At 46.9% G+C, this 15,265-nt stretch overlaps 1 long non-coding RNA gene across 1 annotated transcript in view; it reads right to left on the minus strand.

The window, feature by feature from the left end:
• Positions 1-15,265, minus strand: part of LOC140387156 (uncharacterized) — a 312,793-nt gene that overhangs the window by 201,823 nt on the left and 95,705 nt on the right. The gene's annotated exons all lie outside the window — the stretch shown is intronic.

Genomic DNA, 15,265 nt, shown 5'->3' on the forward strand with positions numbered 1-15,265 from the left:
TTAAACAGGAAAGAAAATGTCCCATTAAAAAGATTTTCATGTGACATTCGAATAGATGCTTTATTATAAGTCTTTCTCGTGTATATTGCATGTAACTTCATGCCAAATACAATTATTGACGCAATATGATTTCAGCAGATCCTGTCTTGTACGATGCATAAGATATAATTAGTACTTTAAGCCCTTTTCAGGAAGTGCTTCTGGTATAAATCAAAAGTTCATTCTTTCCACTCAAATTGAACAAAGATAGATTTTCAATTCTGCCATTGGCAGAGGTAGAGTTATTGCACATTTTGTCATATCTGCTAATTCTGCTTGTCAGCTAACCCAACTGAAACATCCTCACAAATCAAACATAGAGCCTGAAGTTAGAGGCAGGGAATTAATTGATGTTGATTTCACTTAAAGTTGAATTTCCTCTCCACTGTACCTTCAGAAAGGATCAATTCGCAATTCTTAAAAATTGTGGTGGAAGAAATACTGTTGATGTTAGAGGTAGTGGGCGAGATTCTCTGGAAAGATTTCTAAATGTGGTAGCGAGCGGGAACTGCGCAAGCTTCCCGGTGCTTGGCCCAGCGAGGCCAGCAATGCTATTCAATGTTAATTGGTCCACTTAACGAGCCCCCACGGGCTTCATGCTGCAAATGAAATCTCGCAACTGATTCGCCGGAACCACGCTCGCCAGCCGGGGCTCAAACCAGCTGCACCTCCATCCCGAGGTGAACCCCAGGGACCTACAGGCACCGATCGGGAGGAGAGGGCGCTGGCTGCCAACCCAGACACGTCCCATGGAGCGGGGATGGGGCCACCAGCTCCCCCAAGTTCTACCCCTCTGAGCTGTGCCACGCAGTCAGCACACGGGACAGGGCGGCGCAGCTGTGCATGTGTTGCTGATAAGTGGGCCGGGACCCTCTGCCCCCAGAGGACGCAGGGGCATCGAAGGCCATAGCATTCAATGTCTGTTAGGAATTGGGAGAGAGTATTAGGCTGACAAACAGCGGTGGCTCCCACCCCGGGACCCTGCATTCCCCCATTGATCACCCACACCCAGAAAGCCCGATTTGTGCACTCCGACCGCAGTGCGCCCTCCTCAACAGACCCCGGACCCAATACCCCAGGCACCCGCACATAAATTAAACTGCATCCTCCCTCCTCCCCCCCCCCAAGGCAGTCCACCCCTGCCACAGGTGCCCCCCCCCCCCCCCCCCCCCCCCCACCAGCCGAGGGTGCCTCACACCCCGCTGAGCACTGCGGCAGCAAGCAAAGCACCCCTGGGCTCTTTGCCTATGAGCAAAGATGGCTAAATACCTCCTCGGTTCCCCACAGAAGCCCTTCCACCAGGTACTAATTGGCACCAGCGTGACCACTTGCTGGCGAGGCCGTCGAATGACGGAGGCCATTGGATATGGGGTGGCTCTCATTAATTGTATTGAAATAGGGCTTAAGTGGTGATAATTGGTTTCTCGCCACGCTATGACGAGATCACGATTTTGTCTACGGGAGCGGGCCGGTTGCATCGCAAACTGTTTGACGCCTGGCGCCGTTCTCGTTTATGGCCTCTCCCGCTATTCACCAGCCTCATTTCACTCGTGCGAGAGCGCAACGAGGCTGGAGAATCGCGTCCAGTGTGTCAGAGATAAAATCTAACACCTGATGCTGAACGTGGGGTTTCTGTGTATGTCATGCACCATTCAAGGATGCCAGTTTTGCACAGTGGCACAATGGTTAGCACTGCTGCCTCACGGCGCCGCAGTCCCGAGTTCAATCCCAGCCCCGGGTCACTGTTCATGTAGAGTTTGCACATTCTCCCTGTGTCTGTGTGGGTCTTACCCGCCAAGATGTGCAGGGTAGGTGGACTGGCCAAGCTAAATTGCCCCTTAATTAGAAAACAAATTGGGCACTTTAAATATATTTTAGAAAAGGGGAAAAAGGAAAAAAAGGGATGCCAGATTTGTTTTATTTCTTTTTCTCTCCCCTGCTGTCCTGAAGACACAGTTGCTTGCTGGGCCCCAGGAATCAGTTCCGGTTTCCATGCTTCTTCTGTGCAAGTGTGGGCATTGAGTGTTAATGTAGGTATTTGACCAATGCACTTTAGTATTGAACTGAACCATTTGGAACAGTTTGCTGATGGCAGTTAAAATGATACAGGCCAGAGCAGAAAACAAGCTCAACCAAGGTTTCCGTTCACTATTATAGCCACTTGCGAAAAAGTATGGATGGACATCACATAAAGAAATGGATTAGCTTGATTGTAACTCCTAGTTAACTCACCAACATTTACCATCTAAAGTCACATATACAGAATAGTCACTGGGCGTGAGATCAGTGTTCAGCTCATGTCCTTGATAAGGGAGCCCACAGTGAGTAGGTGTGGTAAGGCCCTGTACTACAGGTACGGGGGTAGTCCCTGCATGCTGGCTCCGCCCAGTAGGCGGAGTAGAAATATGTGCGCTCCCTATACAGCAGCCATTTCGCCAGCTGCTGTAGGAGGCCACACATCTTAGAGTAATAAAGCCTCAGTTGTATTGAACTCTCGTCTCTGTGCAATTGATCGTGCATCAGTAGGAGTGAAAGTTTTGGGAGATAAATAGGAAATTGGGAAGCAAATGGTTTGGATTTACCAACAGAACTTCAATGAAGATCCAACATGGATCTGGTACAAAGTTGAAGTGTTGATCAGCCAGGCAGTACACAATCTATTTCAAGCCAGGCTCTGCATTTCACATGGGAAGTCAGACAATGGGATTTTCAAAGCCTTTTGTTAAGAACCCTGCTGATGTTACCTGACAGAGTGTCTCAAAACCCCAAAGGATAACTTGAAACATTGGTTCCTGGCAGTGTATTTTTGTTCTGGAATAATGTGAGGAACCGCATACAATCCAGTGAGGAACTAGTGTAGTCGTTGTGTAAACAATTAATAAAGAATATTTACTGAAGAAAAAGAAAAGAAAAAGCGCATGACAAAAGACAAATATACGCTATGACATTTAGGTATATGAAAAAATAAACACACTGTTTTATCTGAAGTTAGCTCTTTTTTTTTAAATTTAGAGCACCCAATTCTTTTTTTTAGGGGCAATATATCATGCCCAATTCACCTATCCTGCATGTCTTTGGGTTGTGGGGATGAGACCCACGCAAACACGGGGAGAATGTGCAAACTCCACATGGACAGTGACCCGGGGCAGGGATCGAGCCCAGGTCCTCAACGCCATGGGGCAGGAGTGCTAACCACTGTGCCACTGTGCCGCCTATTGAAGTTACCTCTTAATCCCAAATTAAACCCATGTTTCCTGAACTAGCTGAGACGCTGTTTTCCCAAACAACATCCAATTTTAGTAACTCTATAGGTCAAATCTAGTTAATAGTTACCGCACAATACCGCTTAGGTGATCACGTCTGGGAAAATGTCTCTTCCTGGTTCAGCGGAAGCACAAAACTGCGACTTTTAGAGGAGAATATCTGCACTCTGCCGTGACTCTAAATGTCAGCTGGAACAGGCCTCCATAGCTCAGATCACATGTGGAACAAGCTTATCTGGTTGTTGGTCTAGCCTGCTTCCCCAATGAAAATGCTAGCAGTTATACTGATATTCCCCCCGTGGTTTCTACTGTCTACCTCTCTGTCTTTAGAAGTAATGATTTGTATATCTCTGGTTTTTTAATAATAATAATAATAATCTTTATTGTCACAAGTAGGCTTACATTAACACTGCAATGAAGTTACTGTGAAAAGCTCCTAGTCACCACATTCCAGCGCCTGTTCGGGTACACAGGGGGAGAATTCAGAATGTCCAATTCACCTCAAGCACGTCTTTCAGGACTTCTGGGAGGAAACCGGAGCACCTGGAGGAAACCCACGCAGGCACGGGGAGAACGTGCACACTCCGCACAGACAGTGACACAAGCTGGGAATCGAACCTGGGACCATGGCGCTGTGAAGCAACAGTGCTAACCACTGTGCTATTTTTGATATGGCCATTCGCAGCTCAATGACTCTAAACTCCTAATAATCTTGTTCTTGGGCAAATCACATCTCATTATTCCTCTAGATGCCTGGTAATGTTGTTACTTTTCTGTTATTCTATTTTCATATCAAGTTCACTGTTAACCTTGTTAACTTTCCATATTCCTGATACAATAGAATTTGGCTTTGTCTCCGCAGTGAGTGACCCCTTGCTGCGATATATCTCTATACAGACATTAATTGTTTTACAGATTCTGGGGCGAAATTCTCCGGAAACGGCGCGATGTCCGCCGACTAGCGCCCAAAGCGGCGCCAATCAGACGGGCATCGCGCCGCCCCAAAGGTGCGGAATGCTCCACATCTTTGGGGGCCGAGCCCCAACATTGAGGGGCTAGGCCGACGCCGGAGGAATTTTCACCCCGCCAGCTGGCGGAAATGGCCTTTGTTGCCCCGTCAGCTGGCGCGGAAATGACATCTCCGGGCGGCGCATGCGCGGGAGCGTCAGCGGCCGCAACAGTTTCCCACGCATGCGCAGTGAAGGGAGTCTCTTCCACCTCCGCCATGGTGGAGACCATGGCGGAGGCGGAAGGAAAGAGTGCCCCCACGGCACAGGTCCGCCCGCGGATCGGTGGGCCCCGATCGCGGGCCAGGCCACCGTGGGGGCACCCCCCGGGGCCAGATCGCCCCGCGCCCCACCCAGGACCCCGGAGCCCACCCACACCGCCTTGTCCCGCCGGTGAGGTAGGTGATTTAATTTACGCCGGCGGGACAGGCAATTTATCGGTGGGACTTCGGCCCATCCAGGCCGGAAAATCGAGCGGGGGGGCCCGCCAACCGGCGCGGCGCGATTCCCGCCCCCGCCGAATATCCGGTGCCAGAGACTTCGGCAACCGGCGGGGGCGGGATTCACGCCAGCCCCCGGCGATTCTCCGACCCGGCGGGGGGTCGGAGAATGTCGCCCCTTGTGTCTTCATTAAAACAAACCATTTTGTAACTTATAAACCTTTGAGTTCCTCAAACTAACCCACCTAGAAAATAACATAAATTAAGCCAAAATTGAATTTAGAGCTTTGGACATTTGGCTAGTGATATCAGCGCAGTATCATAGAATAGAGTCATAGAATCCCGACAGTACAGAAGGAGGCCATTTGGCCCATCGAGTCTGCACTGACCTCTGAAAGAGAACCCTTTCTAAGCCCAATCCCCCACCCTACCCCTGTAACCCCATAACCCCACCAAACCTTTGGACACTAAGGTGCAATTTAGCCTGGCCAATCCATCTAACCTGCACATCTTTGGACTGCAGGAGGAAACTGGAGCACCTGAAGGAAACCCATGCAGACAGAGGGAGAATGCGCAAACTCCACACAGACAGTCACCTGAGGTCGGAATCGAACCCAGTCCCTCGCGCGGTGAGGCGGGAGTGCTAACCCGCCTCACCCGGGAGGCTGGTTTAGCACACTGGGCTAAATCGCTGGCTTTTAAAGCAGACCAAGCAGGCCAGCAGCACGGTTCAATTCCCGTACCAGCCTCCCCGAACAGGCGCCGGAATGTGGCGACTAGGGACTTTTCACAGTAACTTCATTGAAGCCTACTTGTGACAATAAGCAATTTTCATTTCAACCACTATGCCACTGTGCCACCTATATCAAGCAAGAATTTATCATTAAATGCAGCTATGTACCATGATTCACCTATTTCTAGTCTAGCCTATTCCGATTAGCAAAATACCATTTGCAACAGCTATTGGGAAATGAACATTAAAAAAAAAAAAATCAAAACTAGACTTTCAATCACAGAGCCACTGAATTTCAAAAAAGTGTGAAACATTCATGCTGTCTCCATTTCAACTGTGAAAAACATCCCACAGTGCAATGAAATGTCCTGCCAATCTTCTGTTGTCTGCAGAAAGTATTTTGACCTGAATAACTCAAGGGTATAATATTGGTGGGTACAGATCTGTCACTAGTGATCTGTGTGCAAAGATCAGTTTGTGGTGGCAGTTGGGGAAATCATATGGAGTGTGGAGCTTATCTGCTGAAGTGCCAATTTTCTTGAACCGCATTGGTGCCAGTGCATTGATTAAATCCAGGGACAATACTGGGATGAATAATCAGTCAATCAATTGATTAAATCAAATGAACCTCAATAACATTTTCCTCTTTTCACCTGTAAATAAATTCATGCTGGTGTGGGGTAGTAGTCACTGCTCCTCCCCATTATTCTTTAACTCCCCTTCTCAGCTAACTAATCAAACTAAAATATATCTATGTAAACGGAAGGCAAGAAACTCACTTTCTTTACAAGTTGTTTTGTTATTTTACCCAGTTTGGTAATCTTTTCACTAAAAAGATTACAATGAGAGGTTCACAGCTCCAAGCATGAACAATGCTTATTCCAGTGACACATTTGACTCAGTGGTACTGCTTTCATCTGAGAAAGAATATTTTGGATTCAAACCCCACTCCACAGACTGGGACGCTTCCGTGTCGTAGTCGTGAAGTGCTGCACAACTGGAGGAGTCGCCTTTATTTTTTTTTCAATGAATTTTTTTATTAAGGGGCAATTTAGTGTGGCCAATTTACCTACCCTGCACACCTTTTTTGGGTTGTAGGGGTGAGACCCACACAGACACGGGGAGGATGTGCAGACTCCTCACGGACAGTGACCCGGGGCCGGGGTCAAATCTGGGACCTCAGCGCTGTGAGGCAGCAGTGCTAACCACTGCGCCACCGTGCTGCCCCGGAGGAGTCGCCTTTATGATGAAATTTTAAACCAACACCACTTTTGCACCCTCAGGAAAAGATTTTCTGGCACATTCAAAGAGAGCAGGGAGGGGCCTGCTGTAGTGGCAACATTTATCCCCTGATCAAAATGACAAAAAACGATTACTTGTTCGATTATGTCATAGATTTCTGGAAGATTTTGATAGGTTTAGATAAGGTAGACAAAGGAAAGCTGCTCCAATTAGCTGATTATACAAGGGCTTGGGGGACACAGTTTTAACATTTTAGGCAAGAGATGCAGGATGGACGTGAGGAAGAATATTTTTATTCTGTCAGGGGCATTGAGCTGGAACTCACTGCCTATGAGAGTGGTGGAAATAGAGACAATCAGTAATTTCAAAAGGAAATTGAACGGGCACTGAGGGAATAAGCTTGCAGTACTGTTGGGGTAGAGTGGTGGAATGGGACTCACTGGTTTGCTCTGCGGAGAATTGGCATAGACTTGATAGGCTGAATGACTTCCTTTTGTACTGTAAAAGATGCTATGAATCCATGAATTAAAAAAAAAAAAATTTAGACTACCCAATTATGTTTTTCCAATTAAGGGGCAATTTAGTGTGGCCAATCCACTTACACTGCACATCTTTGGGTTGTGGGAGTGAAACCCACGCAGACACAGGGAGATGCCCAAATTCCACACAGAACAGTGACCTGGGGCCAGGATCGAACCCAGGTCCTCAGCGCCATAGGCAGCAGTGCTAACCACTGCTCTACCGTGCCACCCAAAAATTGGAGTGTTATGAATCCAAGACTCTCTGATGGAACCAAGCTTTGTGCAAATAGATCGCTGTATTTGTCTATATCATAGCAGTAATTAGAATCCAGAAGTATTTTATTGGCTGTTGAATCAGTTTGCACTGTTCTGAAATGGTGAAAGAACTTTCTTTCTTTATCACTGACCATTGCATAAGAATGTCCACAGCAAATGCTCCCATGGTGATGCATCAGGTATAGAGAACTGAATTCTTAGGAGTTTGCAAATATGATCCCTTTCTTATATATCCTCAGGACAAACACATGGTAGAGGAACCGGAGAATCCCGCCCATTATGGCCTGGATTCTCCGCCCCGCCACATTTCTGCCCCGACCCGCCGGCGGGATTCTCCGTTACGCCGGCCGGTCAATGGGGTTTCCCAGTGTGGGACCCCACACCGTCGGGAAGCCCCCGGGTGCCGGCATAACGGAGCATCCCGCCCATGGATTTCATGGGCAGGAATCTCTGGCCTCCCCACGGTGTGTTCCCCGGCTGCGGGAGGCAACCGGCGTTAGCCGGCGGTGGGATCTTCCCTTCCTGCCACTGAGAATGGAATTTGCCATTGATTCCACCCACATCGCTGGGAAACCCATGGCGGAGGCGGGGGGGAGGATCCTCAGTGGGACCCGAACATCTCTCTGCTGTGAAGGGCTGGAAGATCTCACCCGAAGATTCTGCACAAAAGATAATTAGCAAAAATGAAATTGGGGAGTCTTGTGTTGTGGAGTAGAACTTGGCGAGGAGAATGGAGGCAGAGAGTTAGAAAATGTCCATACTGTAATTGGTAGAATGTACGGAGTAGTGTTCCCCAACAATCTGTCCGGGGACCTCACCTTTTCAGCTATTTCTCAATGACTTAAATGGAGGAATAGCGAGTTTTGCACCCAAGTTTACCGATTTCACTAGTTATGAGGCACAGTATGTAGTCCAAATGTGAGTATCAAGTTATGAAGGGACATAGATAGATTAAGTAATAGCACGGTAGCATAGTCGTTGGCGCTGTGGCTTCGCAGCGCCAGGGCCCCAGGTTCGGTTCCCGCTTGGGTCACTGTCAGTGCGGAGTCTGTACGTTCTCCGCGTGTCTGCGTGGGTTTCCTCCGGGTGCTCCGGTTTCCTCCCGCGGTCTAGGGATGCGCGGGTTGGGTGGAGTGGTCATGCTAAATTGCCCTTAGGTTGGATGGGGTTGCTGGGTTATGAGGGTGGGGTGGAGGTGTGGGCTTAAGTAGGGTGCTCTTTCCAAGAGCCGGTGCGGACTCGATGGGCCTCTTTCTGCACTGTAAATTCTATGACTCTAACTCTATAAGTAATCTGAGGAAAAAGAAAGCTTTAATATTTATTTTCCACAATATCACTGTCATATTGTCAGATACTGGGGAACAAGCTTGTGGGGTTTATGTGCTTTAATTTGGACGACTGTTGAATGTAGTGATGATCCATCGGGAGCTCTGGTACCGGAGATGGTGGTGTCCCTGGATGTGGACAAGGCATTTGATCGGGTGGAGTGACAGTACTTGTTCGAGGTTTTGGGAAGGTTTGGGTTTGGGGTATAAACTGAATGGAGGGAAAAGCGAGGTATTCCCGGTGAATGAGCTGGCACAGCGGGCTAATTTAGGGGAGATGCGAGGGATAGGTTTACGGTAGTGAGAGATAGGTTTAGTTACTTGGGGATTCAGGTAGCGAGGGAATGGATGGGGCTCATAAGTGGAACTTAACGAAGCTGGTGGAGGAAGCCAGGGAGGATCTTAAGAGGTAGGGTACACTGCACTTAACGTTGGCGGGGAGGGTCCAAGTGGTGAAAATGAATATTCTGCCGAGATTCTTATTTATTTTTCAGGATCTCCCGATACAAGATGATCAGAGGATTAGATAGGGTGGACAGTGAGAGCTTTTTTCCTCGGATGGTGATGGCTAGCACGAGGGGACATAGCTTTAAATTGAGGGGAGATAGATATAGGATAGATGTCAGAGGTAGGTTCTTTACTCTGAGAGTAGTAATGGCGTGGAATGCCCTGCCTGCAACAGTAGTGGACTCGCCAACATTAAGGGCATTTAAATGGTCATTGGATAGACATATGGATGATAAGGGAATAGTGTAGATGGGCTTTATATTGGTTTCACAGGTCGGCGCAACTGTACTGCGATGTAATGTTCTATGTTCTATGAATCAGAATCCCAACACTGTTCTACCTATCTCTCCTTACAACTCTCTTTGTATCCCCTTTATTGTCTGAGGGTTGTTCATCATGGTTCAAGCCCATGGCATCACTATGGGGAAAGGCAAGGAAGCAGGCCCCAAGAACTACTTCAAACAATATGTCAATAGAACCCATGCTGTTGATGTTACTTTGCACCTCAGCCTAGCCATCTAGCCAGCCAAGCAATCAACCCCGTTTCTTCTTAGCTGCTCTTCTTAGTCTCACTCATTGTGAGTACATGGCAATTGACTTTGATAAAGTTTCTTCTACACTGCCCACTGAACCACAACAGTAAGTTAAACTACAAAGCAGTGCAGCATTTTTCATCGCAATCTAAGGACAAAGCAATGATTGTCAATTTGTGGTGAACTGTTCTGTTAAATCGAGGGTTGATGAGCTCCTTTCAGTTTTAGAAAGTTGGCATAAATAAAGACTAAATGGGTTCAATGTAGGCAGCACGGTGGTGCAGCGGTTAGCACTGCTGCCTCACTGCACCGAGGTCCCAGCTTCGATCTCGGCTCTGGGTCACTGTCCGTGTGGAGTTTGCACATTCACCCCGTGTTTGCGTGGGTCTCACCCCCACAACCCAAAGGTGTGCAGGCTATGTGGATTGGCCATGCCAAATTGCCCCTTAATTGGAAAAAATGAATTGGGCACTCTAAATTTTTTTTAAAAATGGGTTCAATGTTATACTGTTCTGTAAATCCTATGGTTAGTTCACAGACTATATAATAATTATAATAATAATCTTTATTAGTGTCACAAGTAGGCTTACATCAACACTGCAATGAAGTTACTGTGGAAAGCCCCTAGTCGCTACACTCTGGTGCCTGTTCGGATACACTGAGGGAGAATTCAGAATGTCCAATTCACCGAGCAGCACGTCTTTCGGGACTTGCGGGAGGAAACCGGAGCACCCGGAGGAAACCTACGCAGACACGGGGAGAACATGCAGACTCCGCAGACAGTGACCCAAGCCAGGAATTGAACCCGGGTCCCTGGTGCTATGAATTGTCAGTTAGTGAGTATTTATCAATGACTCACTGCGATATAGCACTGCAGACTGTTGCATTTGCTCTGTACATATTAGTTTACTTGAATGTGGCAACTGAGGTGTACACAAATCAAAAGAGCATTACTGAGCTTCAAGCTTTCTGCCAGAAGCTTAGATTGGACCAGGGCTTGTTAAAAGTTTGTTATGACAGAGCTTTACTACAATTAGTTCCAAATGTAGTGCAACTGCCTGAACAATACCATGCAGCTAAAACAAGAAAAACACTCTTTGACAGCCCGTGCATTAAATCTTTGACTCCTAATTGCCCTTAGATTGCAAAATATATCCACAATACTTTACATTGGTATCAAGTAATTTTCCACAACTTCTAACACAGTACATTGCAGAGGTGGTATTCTCACTGTACTAGTAATTCAGAGACCCAGGTGGCAATTTGAATTCAATAAAACTGGAATTGAAAATCTAATCATGGCCATTGTCGATTGAGGTAAAAACCCATCTGGTTCACTTATGCCCTTTCGGGAAGGAAATCAGCCATCCTTACCTGGTCTGGCCTACATGTGACTCTGGATCTGTCACATTAGCTCTTAAATGTCCTTTGAAATAGAAGACAGTTCAATTCAACGGCAATTAGAATTAGTGATGGATGTAGGGCCAGCCAGTGATGCCCACATTCAATGACTGAACAAATAGCTGTAAACTCGCAATAATTTAGAACTACAGAAAATAGTCATGAGGGATCATCATCTGGAAGATGTTTGACCTTATTGCCTTGGGTTTAGGAAGAAGGGAATAAACCCAGGGTTCTGCTCCTGATCGTTTGACAATCTACTTTAGTTGATCTGGATCTGGTTCGAAAGCACAATCCATGCACACATAATTTCCCACAGGAGGCAATCAACAGTGATCCAATATATGTAAGCCAAGCACACAATTTGGAATAAGAAAAGGGAAGTTCTATCTCAGTATTCACAACGTCAGTTCAGAAACATGATCTAAAGTAGCCTCCCCATGATCCCGGTAGCACCATCTGCTTGATGCAACACCGCAAGCATGCTGGGTATTTAAATGTACTTGACTGTCTCTTGGGCACGGTGGCACAGTGGTTAGCACTGCTGTCTCACAGCGGCAGGATCCCGGGATCAATTCCATCCTTGGGTGACTGTCTGTGTGGAGTTTTCTTTTATAAATTTAGAGTGCCCAATTATTTTTTTCCAATTAAGGGGCAATTCAGCGTGGCCACTTTGCCTACACTGCACATCTTTGGTTGTGGGGGTGGGACCCACGCAGGCACGGGAGAATATGCAAACTCCACACGGACGGTGACCCGGAGTGGGGATCGAATCCAGGTCCTCAGCACTGTGAGGCAGCAATGCTAACCACTGCGCCACCGTGTGGCCCGTCTGTGCATAGTTTGCACTTTCTCCCCATGTCTGCGTGGGTTCCCTCCGGGTGCTCCGGTTTCCACCCACAGTCCAAAGATGTGCAGGTTAGGTGGATTGACCATGTCAAATTGCCCCTTAATGTCACAGTTGCTCAATGGGTAGTACTGTTGCTTCACAGCTCCAGGGTCCCAGGTTCGATTCCTGGCTTGGGTCATTGTCTGTGTGGAGCCTGCACGCTCTCCCCGTATCTGCGTGGGTTTCCTCCGGGTGCTCTGCTTTCCTCCCAAAAATCCTGAAAGATGTGCTTGTTAGGTGAATTGGACATTCTGAATTCTCCCTGTGTACCCAAACAAGCGACTTGGGGCTTTTCACAGTAACTTCATAGCAGTGTTAATGTAAGCCTACTTGTGACAATAAAGATTATTATTATTGAAAAAGGTGCAGTCCAGGTAGAGTTGCGGGAATATGGCAGGGATTGGGCCTGGGTGAGATGCTGTTTCAGAGGGTCCGTGTGGACTCGATGGGCCGAATGGCCTCCTTCTGCACTGTAGGAATTCTATGATTTTATTCTGTGATTCTATACCATTTATGTCATTCTGAAGCACCCAGCTCGTTCCTCCACAAGCTCCAGTCTGCTGTCACTAGCTTCACATTCTATCTCCCAGAACTAATTGCTTCTCTTCTGTCTCCAGACCTTGTTATTCTTTATGGTTTTCTTCATTTTTATCTCCAAACTGCTACAAATTATTTTTAACTTTTTTTGTCTGAGGCTGGTCCCATCACTTGCTTTAACCCTTTCCCTGTAGGCCACTCACACACCTGTGTTTAATTTTAAAACCGGCTGACCTGCTCAGTTTTTCTCCCCTGAGCTATAGGATAATAGATTGTCACTCAAACTGACATTCATTGCCAATCTTGGTTTCCCTATCTCTCTTCGCCAAGACCTTGTTCTGCCTCTCTCTTCCACACATCTTCGACAGTGACTTGGAAAAGATGTGCTCTGCACAACATAGACAAAAAAACATCAACACACTAAAGTAAATAAGTTCACTTTTACAACTGGCTTTCAAACTGAAAGAACGGTCAGTTAACACAGCATTAATTGTGTCTCCCAGATTCCCAAAGCAACTGGTCTACTTGGAATATGATCGTGGCAGGAGACGCCAAAGAGGCCAGCGGAAAAGCATTAATGATGTCCTCAAAGCATCCTTGAAGAGATCAAACATCCATGTGGGCTCATGGGAGCCTCTGGCTTAGGATCGGCTAACATAAGAGAATGTTCTTTTGGGAAGACACCAAACACATTGAGAAACTTCATCGGGAGCATGCCAGGGGAAGCCAACACCTCAGAGAGAGTACGCAAACATCCAAACAATTCATATTTTGCAAAATAAATTTAGAGTACCCAATTCCTCTTTTTTTCCAATGAAGGGGCAATTTAGCGTGGTCAATCCACCTATCCTGCATATCTTTTTGCGTTGTGGGGGTGAGATCCATGCACACATGGGGAGAAGGTGCAAACTCCACACGGACAGGGTCCCGGTACTGGGATCGAACCCAGGACCTCAGCGCTGTGAGGCAGCAGTTCTAACCACTGCGCTACCATGCTGCCCTCCGAACAACTCATCCACCTGACCCTTCAGGCACCACTTACCCCGCATGTGACAGAGTCTGCAGGCTGCAGATTGAACTGTTCAACCATCTCAGTATCCATTGAACTGGAGTGGAAGTTATCCACTCGATCCCAAGGGACTGTCTCAGAAGAAGATTTGTGCCTCAATATGATGAGTAATTTTCTTTTGGTAAAAATGGGTCCCGGGCATAAAAGTTTGAAAAAAACTGTTTTAGCTGGTTAAAGGTCCTAGGCAGGATTCTCCGTCCCGCCAGCCCCGTTTTCCAGCGGGGCACGCCCCCGCCGGCAGTGGGATTCTCCTTTTGCGCTGCCGGTCAATGGGGTTTCCCATTGTGGGCCACCACATGCCACCGGGAAAGGCCGGGGGGCGGGTGCACTGCCAGCGGGGCACAGGATCCCTGCCGACGGAGAATCCCGCAGCCTTTATCGGGTAAATACTTTGGCAATCATTTGTACTGACGCTAGATCAAGGACATTGCTGATCTTGTCAACAGCAAATAAAATTCTTCATAACAGTTTGGGTTTTTAACAAGATTTCCCTATTTTAATTAAAGTCTTTGTCAACAATTCAAGACAAATTCAACCAGCCAATAATTGTTTGGGTGACCACAGTGAATTCTAATTCATATAAGAGTCCTAGGTGAATGAAACAATTTTTATGTTACCAATTCATGATGTTTGGGGCAGCACATCGGCGCAGTGGTTAGCACTGCTTCCTTACGGCATGGGTTTCACCCCAAACCCCAAAGATGCCCATGATAGGTGGACTGACTACGTTAAATTTCTCCCTCATTAAAAAACATAATTGGGTACTCTAAATTTAAAAAAAACGAATTCATGATGTTTGTGATTGAAGTGAGTTTCCAGTTATCTGTTAATGCTTCGAAGATCTGAAATGTCAGTTTATAGTCACACAGAGACGGAAAAAGCAATGAAATACTCGATTCTACTCTGAGAATTAGACTACTCTGATGCACTGTCACACCTCCAATGACTTGTAAGCAGAAAGTGAGTTGTTGACACCACTGTTACGTCAACACTACTGAGGAATGTTTAAGATATGTCCAGATTTTGCAGGGCTATTTCTGCACATTTATTGTCAAGGTTGATGGGTCACATCAGCAAGCTGGAGCAAAGGAAAGCTCAATGACTATTTTGCTTCTGAGCCTCAGGATTTATTAGGGGTGTCGAACCATCCCAGGATCCTGCTCACTTTCTCATGAACTTTGCTGGAAAGCACAAGTCAAACATAGGATCTGGATCAACCATGGTTCCCTGCATGATTTAATATACTGCCAGCACTTTCTAGGCTTTGAAAAGGAAAATGGCCTCGTTAGTGAGGTGGCTGACAGATGCCCATGAAGTGTAAAACACCGTGAGGAGGAGAGAAAATGGGTTTTAAAAAATAAACAGAAAGCATTCAAAAGGATATTTCTGCACAGTGTATGGGGAGAGCAGCTCACCGAAAGTTTCAGCACATTGAACATTTCAACACAAAGCCAAGGCTCCGGATGTAGTGTGAAACTGCAGC

This window comes from Scyliorhinus torazame, chromosome 12 (genome assembly GCF_047496885.1).
Source record: "Scyliorhinus torazame isolate Kashiwa2021f chromosome 12, sScyTor2.1, whole genome shotgun sequence".
Lineage (NCBI taxonomy): Eukaryota > Metazoa > Chordata > Chondrichthyes > Carcharhiniformes > Scyliorhinidae > Scyliorhinus > Scyliorhinus torazame.